We start from the raw sequence: 13,059 nt of genomic DNA, 5'->3' as shown, positions 1-13,059 counted from the left end.
CCTCAGTCAACAGATCTTGATACTTTCCATGCCCACCAGGCTAACCCAATTTCTGACCCACTCCTCTCCTGACTTCCAGACTTGTCATCAACATCTTGAGTATCTTATGTTTTATTAAGATACCTTGTTTTAAATAAAATATTTCAATAAAATATAACTGCATTATATTGAGCTATGACACTCATAGTAATTGTTTCAAAAATATAAATTTATCCTTTGGAGTCCGCTTCTAGTTTATTTTGGAGGTAGCAAACTGTCTGGATTCCTTCAGAGAAAAAGGGCCTTGGTAAAGAACATAACCAGTCATGTGTCTCATCTAGAATATCTGATTTCCCTAGAACTTCCATCTTTAAGAAGCTGCCATCTGAGATATATTTAGAAAGTAGCATTAAAAAACTTGGTAACCAATAAATCTGATGAATGAGGGAAAAACAAGAATCTTATTTCATTTGATTTGGGTTAATATGAACTATTTCATAATTATGGAATAATTAGAATTTTTGTCAGGTTTTTCTATTGTAAATGATATTGTAACCAATATCTTTGTACCTAAACACTGGTGTTCATTTTAGGGTGTTTCATTAGGATAGATTTCCAATAGTAGATTTACTAGGTCAAACTGTATTAATGTGCCATCTTTATAGCTTCTGGCCATACCAGGGCTTGGAAGATGGAGTCACATAAACCATAACCAAAAGTATCTGGGGGAAGGAGGTTCACCTACTATTGGATGTTTGTTCCCTCCCTCATGACCTGCCTTTATGGGAAACCCTAGGGGTATTTCTTGGCTCTCTAAGCAGGTCTTCTCAGTTCCCATAAACTGCCAAAAGCACTTGCATGGAAAGTATTGAAATGGCCCTACCTGCTAGGGCCAGTACCTGGACAGAATGGATCTTTTTGCAACATTCAGGATTCTGATCTAGGAAAATGAAATCTGTATGCACTGAGATTTTCTACTTAGGAAACAGGTGATTTTTCTTTTCTTTTCTTTTCTTTTCTTTTCTTTTCTTTTCTTTTCTTTTCAAGTTTATTTTGAGAGAGAAGGAGAGAGAGTGGGGGAGGGGCAGAGAGAGTGAGAGTGAGTTGGGGGGGGTGGAGAGAGAGAGAGAGAGGGAGAATCCCAAGCAGGCTCTGCACTGTCAGCACAGAGCCTGATGTGGGGCTCAATCTCATGAACTGTGAGATTGTGACCTGAGCCGAAATCAAGAGTCAGATGCTCAACCGACTGAACTACCTAGGCGCCCCAGTGATTTATCTTCATACTGATTCTATGTATTTCTTATCCAGGATTAGTCTCAGTTATTTTATTTTTTTTTATAGATAATGTAAACAAAATCTTTTTTTATTATGTCTTCTAAATGATTACGACCAGCAAAGAGAATGTATAATAATGAAACTTATGACACGTACCACATACATGATATTTGTTATATATTGACAAGTAAACTTATGCTAATAGTCTTGGAAAAGCACACTGTGTTTTCTTTTACTCTCATACTCACAACACTTCCATGGACAGACGTGTGGGTTTTTTCCCACACCGACCAATTTTCTGCCACCAGCTGGGTATGCAACTCAATTCAATTCTGATACTGGGGTTAGCAAAAACCTGGTTGGTTAAAGGCTTAGTCCCACAAGACTATCCATGCCCTACAACTTCAGACACCAATTACAAGTCCAATTGTCACTTGTGCTTCTGACCAACCCTCTATAGATTAGATGTTCCCACAATCCCCTCCTGGGGTTTGATAATTTTCAAGGGCAGCTCACAAAATTCAGGAAAACAATTTACTGACTAGATTACCTGTTTATTATAAAGGGACACAACTCAGGAACAGATAGATAGAAGAGATGTATAGGGCAAAGTATGTGAGAAGAGCTACTGAGCTTCAATGCCCATTTGGGGCCCACACTCCTGGCATCTCCACAAGTCTGCTAACCTGGAGGCTCTCCAAAGCCCATACTTCAGGCATTTTTATGGAAGCTTCATCACATAGACATAGTTGATTCACATACTTTCTAGCTCCTCTCCCCTCTCCAGAGGATGGGAGGTAGGACTCAAAGTTCCAAGTGTCTAATCACAGCTTCGTTTTTCTAGTAACCAGTCCCCATCTGGGAGCCCACCCAGAGTTGATGTGCCTGTCATTCCAGAAATTGTGAGGGACTTAGGGTTCTGTGTTGGATGCTCTTATCACTCAAGAAATTACAAGGATTTAGGAGCTCTGTATCAGTAACTGGAGTCAAAGACCAAATACTAGCAAGAACAAGGGGCAGAGACCAATATATATATTTATTATTTCACAAGTAGGTAACCACACACACACACACACACACACACACACACACACACAGCATTGCTTCCCTAACCCAAAAAGTGTATATACTCTTTTAAATTAAAAAAAAAAACTTCCAATATTATCAATATTCTCTTATATTGTTTTATTATAACATTAAAAAATGTTCACACAAGATGTAACTTCCTTACCTTTATGGCATATAATACACTGTGAAACCAAACCAGTCTTATGAATTAAACTTGCACAATATCACAAAACTTATAAAACTCAAATTAACTACATTAATGGGATAGATACTATCATTTCATACAACAACATTATCTTTGTTTGGTTTAGTAATACAAAGCTGTATTTGTTTGCTTTATGTTTGGCCAATTTTATCCGTTTGATTCTGAGCATAATGAATTATCATTTGAGTCACTGTAATTATCACTGTTGTTTATTTTTCTTTTTAACAGCTGACTCTCTTTATCTACTATATGCTATTTTAATGAAATGGTCAATTTAATGCTTTTCAGTAAAATAATGAAAAAAACATTGTTTAATGAAAAGTCTTTCACTGATATTTAATAATGCAGATACTGGTGATTATCTTTCTTTCACTGCACTTTGATGTCTTTCAGCCTCCACTTGGCCCAAGAAATGATTAGTCTTCAGTATTTTCTGTCATTTGCCTGTAACAATTAAAATGACCCATCACTGTGGAAAGATCTTTTAACTGTAAATTATCACTGCAAAAGAGAAATACATTCTAATTAGTAACTATTAAAATACTAAACATGAATAAAACAATAGAAGATAATTGTGGAATTTCTACATTAGAACTGCCAACCTAATAGCAGCCAGACAGCTTAACACATCAAATTTAACTTCCATTGTTATTTCTTCTCTGATCTACGGGTTATATGAAGGTACTGCTTATTTTCCAAACATTTAGGGATTCTCTAGCTATTTTGCATTGAAATACTGAAATAACGTTAAATCGACTGTTTCTACTTAACTTAGATAACATCATGTTCTATCTGATTTTGGTTCTTTTTTTTTTTTTTTTCAACGCCCACTTATTTTTGGGACAGAGAGAGACAGAGCATGAACGGGGGAGGGGCAGAGAGAGAGGGAGTCACAGAATCGGAAACAGGCTCCAGGCTCTGAGCCATCAGCCCAGAGCCCGACGCGGGGCTCAAACTCACGGACCGCGAGATCGTGACCTGGCTGAAGTCGGACGCTTAACCGACTGCGCCACCCAGGCGCCCCTGATTTTGGTTCTTTAAAATGTAGTGAGATTTTTTTAATGCCCTGGTATATGACAAACTTTAGAAAATGTTTCAGGTACGTACGAAAACAGTGAGCATTCTGCAGTTATTGGATACAGTGATTCATGTATGTCAGTGAAGTCAAAATACTACTTATGTTTTTCCAACCTTTCACATATTTGCTGATTTTTGGTCTGCTTTTTCTATCAGATTGTTATCAAGGGTGCGATTTGTCTATTTCTTCTTTTAGTTTAATTTTTTGCTTTATATATATATTGAAGCTTTGTTAGGTGCTCTATCAGTCAGCTATTGCTTCACAATAAACAACCACAAAAGTATTTAGTGGCAGCAGTAACTGTTTAAGTTTATCATTTATAGGTGAGGTAGCTAAGTGTTAGGCTGAGATCTGCAGATTGGCTGGACTTGCTTCCTGGCTGTAGTCTGTTCCACATGTCTCATTCTAGGTAGGCAATGCCTACCTGGGGCTATTATTCTCATCATAGAGGTTAGAAACGCTCTGAAAGACAAATGGAAACATGCAATGCCTTTTAAAGCCTAGGCTTGCAGGAGGCAGTCTGCCACTTGTGCTTACATTCCATTGGCCAAAGCAATTTATTCACATAGCCATAGGGTTCGCAACTTCAATGGAATGGAGAAGTGTATTTCTCCATGAAAATGGTGGAGGAGGTTAGTGGATATTTGTTGAACAATGATCTAGTCTATATGTGCTTACAAATTTAGAATTGTTATGTTCTTGGGACACCTGGCTGGCTCAGTCGGTTAAACATCAGACTCTTGATTTCGGCCCAGGTCATGATCTTGTGGTTCCTGGGTTCAGGCCCTACGTCAGACTCTGTGCTAACAGTGTGGAGCCTGCTTGGGATTCGCTCACTCTCCTTCTCTCTCTGCCCCTCCCCTGTGCTCACTCTCTCTCTCTCTCTCTCTTTTTCTGTCTCAAAGTAAATAAATAAACTGAAAAAAAATTTAAAAATTGCTATGTTCTTGTTGGGTTGATTTTTCTATCATTATTAAATGTGTCTTATCTACAGTAATTTTTTTCCCTTAAAATTACTTTGATATTAGTATAGTTTCACAAACTTCTTTTGGTTAATGTTGCTTATATATCATTTTCCATCTTCTGTCATTCTGCAGTCTTTATATTTCAGATATGTCTCTTGTAAGTACTATACAGTTGGATTTTGTTTTTTCATCCAATACGATTATCTTTACCTTTTCACTGGGGTGTTGGGTCAATTTACACTTACTACAATTACCCATATAATGTGGCTTAAATTTACCATCTGACTGTTTTCTAACTCCCAACTGTTCTGTTCCTTTTTCCTCTCCTCTCCTGCCTTCTTTTGAATTTACTAAGAATTATTCTATTTTTCCCTCCACTAACTTGTTTTACTTTTTTTTTCACTATTTTTTTAATTTAAATTTTTGTTAGTTAGCATACAGTACAGTATTGATTTCAGAAGTAGAATTCAGTGATTCACACTTACATACAACACCCAGTGCTCATTACAACAAGTGCCCTTTAAAAAAAATTTTTTTTAATGTGTATTTATTTTTGAGAGAGACAGAGTGTGAGCAGGGGGCGGGCAAACAGAGACGGGGACACAGGATCTGAAGCAGAGTCCAGGCTCTAGGCTGGCAGCACAGAACCCAGTGCAGGGCTCGAACCCATGGACTGTGAGATCATAACCCGAGCTAAAGTCAGACGCTCAACCTGCTGAATCACCCAGGTGCCCACAAGTGCCCTTTTTAATACCCATCACCCATCTAGCCCATCTCCCACCCACTGCTCTCCATCAACCCTTAGTTTGTTCTCTATAGTTCAAAGTCTTTGTGGTTTGTTTCCTTCTATTCTCTTTATTTCCCCCCTTCTCATATGTTCATCTGTTTTGTTTCTTAAATTCCACATGAGTGAAATCATATGGCATTAGTCTTCCTCTGATTGACTTATTTCAGTTAGCATAATACATTCTAGCTCTATCCACGCCGTTGTAATGGCAAGATTTCATTCTTTTTTGATGGCTTAGTACTATCCCATTGTGTGTGTGTGTGTGTGTGTGTGTGTGTGTGTGTACACCATATCTTCTTTATCCAGTCATCAGATGATGGACATTTGGGCTCCCTCAGTAGTTTGGCTATTGTTAATAATGCTGCTATAAACATTTGGGTGCATATAACCCTTCAAATCTGTGTTTTTGTAACTTTTGGGTAAATACCGACTAGTGCAATTCCTGGATCATCAGGTACTTCTATTTCTAGTTTCTTTGTTTTTTTTTTAATGTTTTTATTTTATTTTTGAGAGAGACAGAATGCAAATGGGAGAGGAGCAAGGAGACAGGCAGGCACAGAATCTAAAGCAGGCTCCAGGCTCTGAGTTGTCGGCGTAGAGCCTGACGTGGGGCTTGAACTCATGGACTGTGAGATCATGACCTGAGTTGAAGTCAGACATTTAACCAACTGAGCCACCCAGGCGCCCTGTATTTCTAGTTTTTTGAAGAACCTCCGTACTCTTCTCCAGAGTGGCTGCTCCAGTTTGCATTCCCACCAACAGTGCAAGAGGGTTCCCCTTTCTTCACCTCCTCCCGACACTGTTGTTTCTTGTGTTGTTAATCTTAGCCATTCTGACAGGTGTGAGGTGGTATCTCATCATGGTTTTGATTTGTATTTCTCTGATGTTGAGTGATACTGAGCATCTTTTCACGTGTCTGTTAGCTATCTGGATGTCTTGTTTGGAAAAGTGTCTATTCATGTCTTCTGCCCATTTCTTCATTGGATTATTTGTTTTATGGGTGTTGAGTTTGATAAGTTCTTTATAGATTTTGGATACTAATCCTTTATCAGATATGTCATTTGCAAATATCTTCTCCTATTCCATAGGCTGCATTTTAGTTTTGTTGATTGTTTCTTTCACTGTGCAGAACCTTTTTATCTTCATGAAGTTCCAATAGTTCCTGTTTGCTTTTGTTTCCCTTGTGTTTGGCGACATGCCTAGTAAGATGTTGCTCCAGCCGAGGTCAAAGAGGTTCCTGCCTATGGCCTCCTCTAGGATTTTGATGGTTTCATGTCTTACATTTAGGTCTTTCATCCATTTTGAATTTATTTTTGTGTATGGTGTAAGAAAGTGGTTCAGTTTCATGCTTCTGTATGTCGCTGTCCAGTTTTCCCAGCACCATTTATTGAAGAGACTGTCTTTTTTCCGTTGGATAGTCTTTCCTGCTTGATCAAAGATTATTTGATCATACAGTTGTGAGCCCATTTCTGGGTTTTCTATTCTGTTCCATCGATCTATGTGTCTGTTTTTGTGCCAGTACCATATTGTCTTGATGACTACAACTTTGTAATATAGCTCTTTGGGTGAAAATATACAACTAAAAATTGTCATAAAGAAATACAGACATGTCCACTACACCAGAGAAGAATGCCAGATCTAGGAACTACTGAGGAATACTCCATTTGAAATGGTGATTAAACAAGGTAATCAAACTCTCTTAGCTTGAGAAGACTAAAGATAAGAGAACAGTCAGAGGCTCAAAATTAGAGGGATAATGTCCATGTGAAAAGTGGATGAAGATTGTCTCCAATCTGGAAGTACTCCAATTCCAATCCAACAAGCCCTCTTTTTCTTTCTTAAGCTGATCTGAGCTTCTCCTTGCTCCTAAATAATCCTAATATGATATAAATCATATTTTTATCAAATGGAAGCTGAGTATCCTTCTTTCTCATTCTTGAAACTTTCATTTATTACTCATATCTTTTAACATAAACCAATAATTTTATCATATAAAAGAGTATAGTTTGAGGGGCGCCTGGGTGGCTCAGTTGGTTAAGCATCTGACTTTGGCTCAGGTCGTAATCTCATGGTTTGTGAGTTCCAGCCACACATCAGCCTTGCTGCGGTCAGTGTGGAGCCTTCTTCGGATCTTCTGTCCCCACTCGCTCTCTGCCCCTCCCCCACCCATGCTCACTCTCTCTCTGTCTCAAAAAATAAATATTTTTTAAAAAGTAATAGTTTTAGCAATCATTCTTGTTTTGTTCCTAATTTTAATAAAAATGAATCTGGCAATTCACTGTTATGACATTACATATCAGTTTATATATACTCCATATTTTTTTCACATTATAGCTATCTGTTTTAGTTTTAAAGAGATACTATCAAAATAGGTATCAAATTTTATAAAGTAGATTTTCAGAATTTATGGAGATTATCATATACATCTTCTTATTGGAACAATTATAAATTTTCCTAATATTAATTTTTTTTTTTCAACGTTTATTTATTTTTGGGACAGAGAGAGACAGAGCATGAACGGGGGAGGGGCAGAGAGAGAGGGAGACACAGAATCGGAAACAGGCTCCAGGCTCTGAGCCATCAGCCCAGAGCCCGACGCGGGGCTCGAACTCACAGACCGAGAGATCGTGACCTGGCTGAAGTCGGACGCTTAACCGACTGCGCCACCCAGGCGCCCCTAAATTTTCCTAATATTAAACGATCATTACATTCATGAGAAAACCCACTCAAGGATACATCTTTTCAAATAACATTAAATTAAATTAACTTGTATTTGGGAAGTGTTCATATGTATTTTATAATTAATAGTGATTGATATTTAGCTTTCAGTATTTAGATTGTTATCTTATTGATTATATATTCAAATCTTGTACAATATTGTTGATTGATTCCCCCCATTTCATCTGTCAAAGACTAAAAATAGCTAGCTAGATAGCTAGATAGTTAGATATCAGTTTGCCACCATAATTGTGCTTCTGGCTATATTTCCTTATATTTCCATGTTTTTGCTTTTTGAAATTTTTTCAAAATGTTTTCAAAATTCATTGTGAAATTGTACTATGTAGCATAAAAGATCCTGATAGCTTTGTCTTTATTGTGGATTATACATATTATAAAATGGAATTCTTTTTTGGCTTAATGTTTCTATTTGAATTCACTTTCTGTGTTGTTAGTATTTCCACTTGTTCTTTCTATTTAATTTTTTTTTTATTTGGCTGTAGTTGACACACAATGTTACATTTGCTTCAGGTGTAGAGCATAATGATTCAACAAGTTTATACATTATGCTATGTTCATTCCAAGTATAGCCATCTGTCCCAATACATAGTTACTGCAATATCATTGACTATATTACTTATGCTGTGCTTTTTATCCCTGTGACTTATGCATTCCATAACTGGAAGCCTGTATCTCCCACTCCCTTTCACCCATTTTGCCTTTCCCCTCAAACCCCTCCCCTCTGGCAACCATCTGTTTGTTCTCTGATTCTGCTTTTTCTTTTATTCATTTGTGTTTGTTTGTTTTTTTTTTTAAGATTCCGCATATGGTATTTATCTTTCTCAGTCTGACTTATTTCACTTAGCACATAACAGAAAGCTTGCTAGGGCACCCCCCACCCCACCCCATGCAGAGCACTCAGGAATCTCTCCGCTGACTGCTTCAGATCCAGCCAGCCTGCCAGGGTGCCCCCTGCATGGAGCACCCTGGGAACCCCAGGTCCATGCTTGCATCAGTTTCAGCCACCTTGCAAGGGCACCCCCTGTGCAGAGTACCCTGGAACACTCCCGCTTGTACCACCCTCAGCTCCAGTCAACCTAGCCAAGGCATCCCCTGTGCTGAACACCTTGGGGCACCCTGGCTTGCACCCAATTCAGCTTCAGCTGTCCCTCAAGGTCACCCTTAGTGTGGAGAGCTTCAAGACAAGCTGGCTTGCAAACAGTTGTTCTTCCTTTTTATATATTTTCACTAATAGTGTCTTTGTCCATCATTTTAGTTTAAACAGTTCTGTATTATATTGTTATATGTACTTTATCTTTAGGCAGCATATCATTAGATTTTGTTTCTGAAATCTGTGCCTTTTTTTTTTTTAATTTTTTTTTTCAACGTTTATTTATTTTTGGGACAGAGAGAGACAGAGCATGAACGGGGGAGGGGCAGAGAGAGAGGGAGACACAGAATCGGAAACAGGCTCCAGGCTCTGAGCCATCAGCCCAGAGCCCTACGCGGGGCTCGAACTCACGGACCGCGAGATCGTGACCTGGCTGAAGTCGTACGCTCAACCGACTGCGCCACCCAGGCGCCCAATCTGTGCCTTTTTATGAGGATACTTAAAACTTTTTATTAAATATTACTGTGGTTTTTACACTTAAGGTCATAAATTATGGCTTACTTTATTTCTAATGTCTTATGAAATAATTTTTGTTGTAAGCTTCCTGTCTCTACTTTAATTTTTGCCATAAAAACAGACATAAGAGCTACCATTTATCAAGCTATTGGCCAGCACTGTTCTTGTATACTTTAAAGCAATCTTATGTATTCATTATAGCAATCTTGTAAGGTAAAAGGTCCCTTTTTATAAATGAAAAAACTGGGGGTTGCCAAGGCCATGGACTTACTTGAGTTTACTTCGCCAGTGAGTGGTGGAGTCAGGATTGACACCCAGGAATTCTGCACTACAGAGTCCAAATTCATGACCATTCTGTTTCTCTCCTTCCCTCTTCCCCCTCCCTCTCTCCCTCTCTCCCTCTCTCCCCCTCTCCCCCTCTCCTTCCCTCCCTCCCTCCCACTATTATTTGCACTGAATTGAAAAATAAAAACTTTGAATTTCTGATGTATGTATGTATCTATGTATGTATGTGTGTTTTAAGTAGGCTGCATGCCCAGTGTGGGGCTTGAACTCATGACACTGGGATCAAAAGTCAGATACTCTACCAACTCAGGCAGCCAGGAACCCCTTGAGGTTTTGATTTTAAAAGGGTATACTGGTCACATGATGCAGCATTTCTTCCAAGAAACAAACTCTGGGAAAAAAAATAAAAGGGATTATTTGTAGTCTCTTTCTACCCCACTTAGAAGGAGTACTCAGAAGTTTCATTATAGAAATAGTAATGTACTTGACTATGGGATACAACAGAGGTGTTATATACTATGGAGTATATTCCATATATATCTTTTCTGAAGGGTTGAGGCAATCATAGGAATGGATTAAAATGTAGATGGGTGAGTAAAATTTTCACTAACTTGTACTTTCCTTGTGTCTCCATTGGAAAGGTATCTAAATCTTAGTGTTTTTACATGTAGAAGCCTTTAAAAGCAATTGACTTGATTACTCATGGAAGGGCTCTAAACTCCATTATATTTTAAGGATATAAAATATATATATATATTATATATATATAAGGATATAAAATATATATATATACACACACATATATATAGTTTATTTATAAATAAACAATATATACTCATATATATACACACATATATATATACACACATATATTTATATATATGTGAGTATATATATATATGTGTATATATATATGACCTTTATTTATTTATTTATTTATTTTGAGAGAGAGAGAGCACAAGCAGGTAAGGGTCAGAGAGAAGGAGAGACAGAATCCCAAGCAGGCTCTGCACCATCCACACAGAGCCCTATGTGGATCTCAAATTCACAAGCTGTGAGATCACAACCTGAGCTGAGATCAAGAGTGAGTTGCTTAACCGACTAAGCCACCCGGGCGCCCCTTTAAGGCTTCTTATAGAAGAGAGGGTTACTAATTGTTCCTGTTTTATTTTAAATAAATAAACCTAAGCAGTTTCTTTGTATATACTGAGTGGAAAGGCTCCATGGAAGGGAGAGACAATACAAGAGAAAGAGCATGGTTGATTCATGGAGATGTTCAAAGAGAAGGGTCAGGCTAGGATCCACGGCAGAGAGAGGCACTGACCATAGATGAAAGAGGGCCTTCCCCTAAGGCTGAAGGGGAGAAAAGAAGAACTCCATGTGTGGAGATTAGGAAGTTAGAGGTCACCTGTAGCAAGAACAGAACATTTCCTCTGGAAATTATCAGCTGAGAGTTAGGAGTATAGGGTTAAAGGCATACATAGTTTCAGGAGAGTAATGAAACTATTGAACTAGTCACACTGGGAAAGGAAAGTATGTGTGCTTGGGGAGAGAGAGAGAGAGAGAGAGAGAGAGAGAGAGAGAGAGAGAGAGAGAGAAAGATGGGGTGTTCTCAGAATCCAGGACGAAACAAGTCCTCAGTAGAGTCTCATACACTAGAGTTCATCAGGTCCCCTGTTCCCCTCTTAGCAAAGCAGTTTGTAACCAAGAGCCTTCTGCCCTCCTGTGTCTTCCTGAAGCCACAATAGTGGTAGCTTGTCCATCTCCTGTCTCTCCTATGAGCAGTGAACAATTCCTGGCTCCCAGCAGTGCTTACTCAACATCCCTTTTCAGGGCCCACCTGGCACAAGATTAACAACAAAGTGTTGAAGAGAAACATATATAAGTCACATGAACTGGGCATGAGCTCTCCTCAACACCAAGGGAGACAAAAGAAGAGTAAAATAATAGATGGGTACCAGATTCTCTTAGGTGAGACCAAAAGACTAAAAAAAGCATCAACTGGATGTCTGAACACTTTAGCCTTTCCCTAGAAGTGATCTTGAAGTGAGCTGTTTTGAGTTTGAACTTGACTCCAGACCTAGCATTGATCAGGAACTAAGCCTGCTTTGTGATGAATCCATTTGGAACCCTCTGCAGAAGACCCCTACTGCTAAGGTTTCTTTGACATGTTAGAGCCCTACTTTGGAGGCAGTAGACAGCCTGGCTCAAAGTGCAGGGTACATTTTGGACCCAGGACAGGCCTGCTCAATGAGTAGGTCAGTGAATGAGAAATACATCTAGCTAGAAGGATCTGAATGGACACTAGTTCTAAATTTTTATTAGAACTAGAAATTGAACCCAAGATGAGGAAGATTATTCCTCAAGTCACAAAATGAAGTAGTAACTATTCTGCAAGTTTCAGCTCTTTACCTACTTGGCTATTTGGAGTTTTCTGTTCTGTTTCTTCATGTCTGGAAGATAGATAGATAGATAGATAAAAGCATTTTTAAGAAGGAGGATGGCTAGAGTCATGAATATGGAAACCAAAGAGGAAGTCTTTCTCCTACTTCTGTTCAAAGATTCCCTAATATATATCTCAGATAAATGAAGAGCCATAGTGATTATAGAACATGTAGGTGGGGATGGGGGAAGGCCCACACACTGAGTAGCCTCTCAGTACCTGTAGTGGCTCCTGTGGCCCTGAGGAAGCTCCATGGAGCCCAAAAAAGACTCCAGAAAACTTGCACTATAGTCTAGAATCTTAGGAATTTCTAAGTTTCACTGAGGCCAGTATCTGGCTCCAGATGGGATCAAAACATAGCAAAAGTAACTTTTGCAAGAGTATAATGAAGAGCATGGAAGTTTTTTGTTTTGGGGTTTTTTTGGGGTTCTTTTGGCTGCTATTTTTAGGAAAGAGGATCAGAGAATTCCTCTTTGCATGAATAAATCCTGATCTTTCATGTCTACCGTCACTTTTTAATTCATCGCCACCAGGACTTCTTCAGATGCTTCAGGTAGGGAAACAGGAGAGGGAAAACTAGAAGGGTCATCTCTCATATGCTAATTCCCCCACCTCTGTAGAGTTCTGCT

At 38.7% G+C, this 13,059-nt stretch overlaps 1 long non-coding RNA gene across 1 annotated transcript; it reads right to left on the bottom strand.

The window, feature by feature from the left end:
- Positions 1 to 2,800: 2,800 nt before the first annotated feature.
- LOC125169670 (uncharacterized) lies at positions 2,801 to 10,376 on the bottom strand. The gene is made up of 2 exons (XR_007153761.1): positions 10,290 to 10,376; positions 2,801 to 3,028 (listed from the first exon to the last, which is right to left on the bottom strand). It is a non-coding gene; the product is annotated as an uncharacterized LOC125169670 (long non-coding RNA).
- Between the last annotated feature and the right edge of the window lie 2,683 nt (positions 10,377 to 13,059).

Source organism: Prionailurus viverrinus, chromosome B4, assembly GCF_022837055.1.
Source record: "Prionailurus viverrinus isolate Anna chromosome B4, UM_Priviv_1.0, whole genome shotgun sequence".
NCBI classification, from domain to species: domain Eukaryota; kingdom Metazoa; phylum Chordata; class Mammalia; order Carnivora; family Felidae; genus Prionailurus; species Prionailurus viverrinus.
The sequence above is the reverse complement of the archived record's forward strand: the minus strand, read 5'-3'. Positions and strand labels throughout refer to the sequence as shown.